Source organism: Dermacentor albipictus, chromosome 10 (assembly GCF_038994185.2).
Source record: "Dermacentor albipictus isolate Rhodes 1998 colony chromosome 10, USDA_Dalb.pri_finalv2, whole genome shotgun sequence".
In the NCBI taxonomy this organism is placed as follows: domain Eukaryota; kingdom Metazoa; phylum Arthropoda; class Arachnida; order Ixodida; family Ixodidae; genus Dermacentor; species Dermacentor albipictus.
The window spans coordinates 29,619,266-29,625,265 of record NC_091830.1 but is presented as its reverse complement, the minus strand read 5'-3'; positions in this window follow the sequence as shown (position 1 = coordinate 29,625,265).

The window sequence follows — 6,000 nt, the reverse complement described above, 5'->3', positions numbered from 1 at the left end:
CGTGCAATATCCAGTTATTCTTCCCTCGAGTTGGCCAGCTAGATTCATCATCATCATCATAATCATCAGCCTGGTTACGCCCACTGCAGGGCAAAGGCCTCTCCCATACTTCTCAAACTACCCCGGTCATGTACTAACTGTGGCCATATTGTCCCTGCAAACTTCTTAATCACATCCGCTTACCTAATTTTCTGCCGCCCTCTGCTACGCTTCCCCTCCCTTGGAATCCATTCCGTAACTCTTAATGACCATCGGTTATCTTCCCTCCTCATTACGTGTCCTGCCCATGCCCATTTCTTTTTCTTGATTTCAACTAAGATATCATTAACTCGCGTTTGCTCCCTCACCCAATCTGCTCTTTTCTTATCCCTTAACGTTACACCTATCATTCTTCTTACCATAGCTCGTTGCGTCGTCCTCAATTTGAGTAGAACCCTTTTCGTAAGCCTCCAGGTTTCTGCCCCGTACGTGAGTACTGGTAAGTTTATAACAGCTAGATTCCTGTGCCAGCAAATATAATCTCATCACGCCACACGACGATCTGCAGTCATCTGCTGCCGCATCTATTCTTTTGGTGATAGACCACCGCGTTAGCTACGCCATGGACATAAGGATCTGCCAAACTCGACCTCTTGTCACTTACTTTTACCTCCCTTAATCTCCGTTCCACCGATCGTATTCGCGCATCTTTCTTTTAAACTGTTACTTTAGCCAAATTTCGACGAATTTCTGCCAAATTTCACGGTTGTGGTCATTATTTTCGTATTTGTTATCGCTGTCATACCCTCCCCCCCCCCCCCCCCCCCCGTGTCTTCGTCGTCACCTTCGACCTTGTCATCATGCCATCTACAACGTTTTTGTTCCCGACCCCTCCCGAATGTAGTTATCATCTGGATTCAGCAGCATAACCAAATAACCACAGCGCCACAGCGTACGACGACAATGACCTCATTAATATCAAAAGTACGGTACACTCATTTTTTTTAATATATGCTAGATATTTAAACAAGAACAGATGGTGGTAGCTAATCGTAATATTGCTGCTGGACACGAAGACTAAAATTTATGCAGGATTACGCGCATGTCTTAAACCGGGAGTAACAAATTTTCCTCGGCCAGCCTTCAGGTCGCAATCACGAACAGCCGGGAAACTCCAGCAATCAAACCAAACTTCAGCGCCTAATGCACTCTGACATGAATCAACAAAACATGCACCTAGAAATGAAGGGACAACTTCTCGCCAGCATTGACGCTGTTCATGATGCCAAGGGATACTTGAAAACTGAAATGTTACACGTTCGCGTAGTATAAAAAAATGAAGAATAACGAACATGCTTGAAGTTTCCAAAACACCAACTAAACACACAGCCGTTTCATACGTCATTCTAGGCTCAGGTGACGTCACAGATTTAAACTTCGGTCTTCAACGGGTGTATTTCTTTTGTTGCGCCCAAACGAGTGTCCTGTTCAATGTCAGAAGAGTATAACCGGTCACGCTAACCGGATGTAATTTTTTTTTCTGATCATTGTCCCTTAAAAAGCGGCTAACTGCCAAAATTGCTGGCATCGTTAAAAGCCTTAGCATATCATGTTAGCGCCTGTGATGGCATCGCACATGCGCTACTGTGCTGCCTGCGAGGAACGGTGTTAAATAAATTGAATCACCTTCACATTGCGAGCTCTAATACTGTTTTGCAGTTTTTAATAGTCTTAACGTTTGTTTGCGAGCAGTAAAAAAACCTAAGGAATAATTCAGCCAGGACCATAAGAGCTGGTTTGAGCAACTCTGGTGGTTGAATAGTACAGAATCTATATCAAATACGGCGCAGAATAAGCATTAAGCGTACAGATACATAAGTATATACGGAGCATCACGGCGACGGCAAAAGTTAGCCTGGAGCGAAAAAAAAGAAACCGAATTCACTTTAGCATTTACGTCCAACCCACCGCTATGGAGGTTACAAACATTTGGCCTTTAAAAGCCCTCCAACCGGCAATTTCTCGTGCGAAACTGTCAGTGCCAGCTTCCGAACGCACTCGCATTAGCAGACGAACGGTTCGAAGCAGACGACGTGGACGCGCGCTCCTGAGACTGCGTTCAGCAACGCACACTCAGAAATCACAGTATACGAAGCAGTTCCGCCGTCGCCGCGGTTTCGCTTACTCCTCTCTTTGCGTCGTGAGGCCCAAATGATGGATGATCCTTCCAGCTGTCTCGTTCGAGCAGCGGTGGCTGGGACGCCAGGCGCACCGCCATCTGGGAACAATGTCGCCGCGACTGTTTTAGGTTTTTCATTTGAAGCCTCTCGACGTGTGCCCGCCCCTTTTCTCTCGTTCTTTTTGCGTTTTTTTTGTGCTCAGCATTCTTGTCGTAAACTTTACGCTTCACCCAGACCAGCTCGCGCGTTTCTGTCGAAGTAAATGCGTTGCTTCTTTCGTAACGATTCCGCGGACCTTTCTTTGCTTTTATCTGGACATCGGCGGTCGTGGTACCGTGTGCGCTCGTGAAAAACGACGTACGAACGAGGAACATTGTGTCGGAACGCTGGCGGGCTATCCGACTCAACGCCGGTCGAGGATACCATGCGCGAATAAACTGCGATGTAAGTACCATCTTGCGCCGGAATGTGCAGATGCATCAAGAAGATAAATGAACAGTATCAGCAACGCCTCGACTGCGTGCGAAATAACTGCTGGGTGTAGGAGCTCCGGGACACGAGTATTTTTCAACGCGGCGTTAACGTCCCTGTGTCGCAGAAAACACGACGTCTCGCGTCCAGTGTCAACCGTCGTTACGACAGAAAGCATGTCGAACCACGCATACCCAATCATGCGGGCTCTCCATGTATCGCAAGGAATTTACTGGACTAATTGAATTTCTCAAAGTCAAATACGCCAGAAAAATCGCAAAGTACGACTTACGCACAACCTACAGATATGATAGCGTCGGATCGTAATTTGAATATACGAGAAAACATAATTCTGCTACGCGGAAACTCAAAACACAAACCCATTTTCCAGCGTTTCTGAAATTCGTAGAGTGGCCATGGCCTCCGAGGTCGTGCGCAAATCTCAAAGGCCATAGAGAAGCGCGCCCGGCCGGTTCCTTGCAACAACTCCAGATGGCACTTGCCTCCGTCGCATTAAGCGTCCTCCAATTTTTTTCTTAAAATTGCAGAAAGAATCTTGCGCTTACCGCTGCTCTGTTCTCAATGAAATTTCGCAGAAAGATGGAATTTTATAGTCTAGATCGTTCCACATAAGAGCCGGCAATTTTACTGCAAGACGAAATTTGAAGGCAGATTTGATGTTATAACAGCTACGACCATTTACTCTAAACAAAATACTATAGGCCCGTGGCCAATTGTGGGGCTTCAGAGAAAAGCGCCTGTCGCTTTAAACATTTTATTAGAAAATACGAGCATCTTAGGTTTATGTTAAATTTTAGTGCCCGCTGAAAGATGCGTGTAGAAGTACGCCTATGCTCGTTAGGCTGTCAAATGTTTATGTAGTATGTTATGTATGGGTATACTTACAGTCTGTGCACTAAACTGTGAAACTGAGCTATGTGTTCTTAGACAATATGATGCACACGTGTTTAGATATGCAACTGTGTGCATGTTCACATTCTAATGGCCCTTGACCCATGTACAGTACTTTGTGATATTGCTGAATGGCTGTTCTTTTGCGATACTTATGTCCCACATTTTGTAACAAATTTTATAACAATATTTTTCTCTGCCAAGCGACGTGCAATAGCCGGTGCCACCTAGAGGTGCAAACCTATCCTATTACGTCATCTCAATAAAAAATGTCCAGCCGATTAAAGAGCTTACAGATAATTATCATCTTCGACTTTCTCGTTTCTAATAAACACTTCTTCGAGCAAACCTGTAATCACGCTCTTAGCATGGGAATCGTTTGGCCATTTTAAATTACTGACGCATTTTTTTTTCAACTACAAACTATACCGCACATTTAAAGCACGCAGAAGGATCACTTAGAAAGTACGAAAATTGGGTTAACGTAATTTGAAACTAAAGGTGGTCTCCAAACTCCGTATCTAGCATCACCGACACCATCGTGCCGTATGGTGGAGGAACATTTGCTGATGCCGTTTAGCGATAACTATACGTGTGATGATGCTCGCTCATAACAAAAGAAAAATGGTGTCACATCCATCAGTCGGAGATCATTGGCAACGTTATATTTTATGCAATTATCAATTTTTCTCATGATGGTCGCGTAATCGGTGATGATATTTTTTATGTGTTGTGATTATTTTATTGCATCCACATGCCATATCCCCATGCCATATCCGTGAACCACGAAACCTTACGGGAACATCGGTAGACACACTACGTAGAAATCTCGCTGTCAAACGGGCCGAATGATACCACGACACGATAATCACAGCACTTCAGTTGAAACCACGTAGAAACCTACACCATCTCTATGACTGTGCATATGTCTATGCACGGGCACATTACCCAGTGACCCATGTTGTCTGCTCAGCAAGACAGTGGCCAGCCCATAGCCATGAACCAAGCCATAGCAAGACAACTTGGATCTTGAGGGTATGAGAATCATTCCAGATACGTACCGAAAACTGGGTGAAATTGCCGCAGAATTCTAATCGCATTGAAATAAAGTAAACGAGAACGTTGAGCACATTTGTTCTGGCCGCGCTCGCATGTGGCAGCACCAGCGATCCCGCAGGAATGGAGCTAGCCAGCGCATTGTATTGTGACGTCACGAAGGGGCCACATCCTGGGTACCGAAATCGAAACTGGTTACTAGAAAAGTACCGTGCTAAGCTATTTAGTGCGGTCTGACGCTTTCCGGCATTTTGTTCAAGGGCTTAGAGGGTTTGGATCTTCATTGCAATGAAATAGAGAGGATGCGCCATGTGGATAATATTCATATTTATAAAGGAAGAGGCATACAGTAAGCAAGAATAGCAGACATTGCTGACCCTTTCTTATCGTTCGTTCTCTGCCACTTTAAACAAATATCTTTGCCAGTAGAGTAGAAAACTTGTCCCGGTATCGTCTTTCGAGAACATTCCCGGCAGTTCTTTACTATTGTTTTCTTTTTTTTTCTGGACGAAAACTGAAAACAGCGCCACCTATTTTGGCTCAGTACTCCTTCGACGCCTGGTTAATGTACTTTAACCTTGGGACAAACTCGTTTAGCCTCTAGTTAAAGTGGTTTATCCTCTAGCTATATATAGCTAGTACTACTTTAAGTTCCAGTTCTCATCGCTCGACTGCTTTCCAATGTCTGACGTTTTGTTCCGTTGTCACCGTGCGTGCGGCACGCAATTACACAGGCATACGAAGCCCCCAGTCAACATTTGCCGGAGAAACCATGCAGCTGCCCTCACGCATCGATCAGCCGGCGAACGTGGGCTATGGGCGAATCGCAGACGAACCGAAGCTGGTGTTGTGCTAACCTTAGACATTTCACTCTTTATGGACGAGTGTTTCTCGAAGACAAAAACAGGAGGGAAAAAAATATTATGTATATTATTATTTATAAGACGGGCGGGCAGATAGATAGATAGATAGATAGATAGATAGATAGATAGATAGATAGATAGATAGATAGATAGATAGATAGATAGATAGATAGATAGATAGACATATAGATAGATAGATAGATAGATAGATAGATAGATAGATAGATAGATAGATAGATAGATAGATAGATAGATAGATAGATAGATAGATAGATAGATAGATAGACAGACAGACAGACAGACAGACAGACAGACAGACAGACAGACAGACAGACAGACAGACAGACAGATAGGCAAGGAGCTATTGAAACGGGATAGCAGTTACCAGTTCGACCAAGTTCACAGAAATCTGCTTTTAATTAGAATCAATACGTCGCTAACAAAAAAGAACGCAACCTTTATGACGGTGGGACGAAGTGTAGGCCTCGAGGAGTACCCGCTACGTCCCACAGCGACCGCCTTCCGCCGTCAATAAGAAA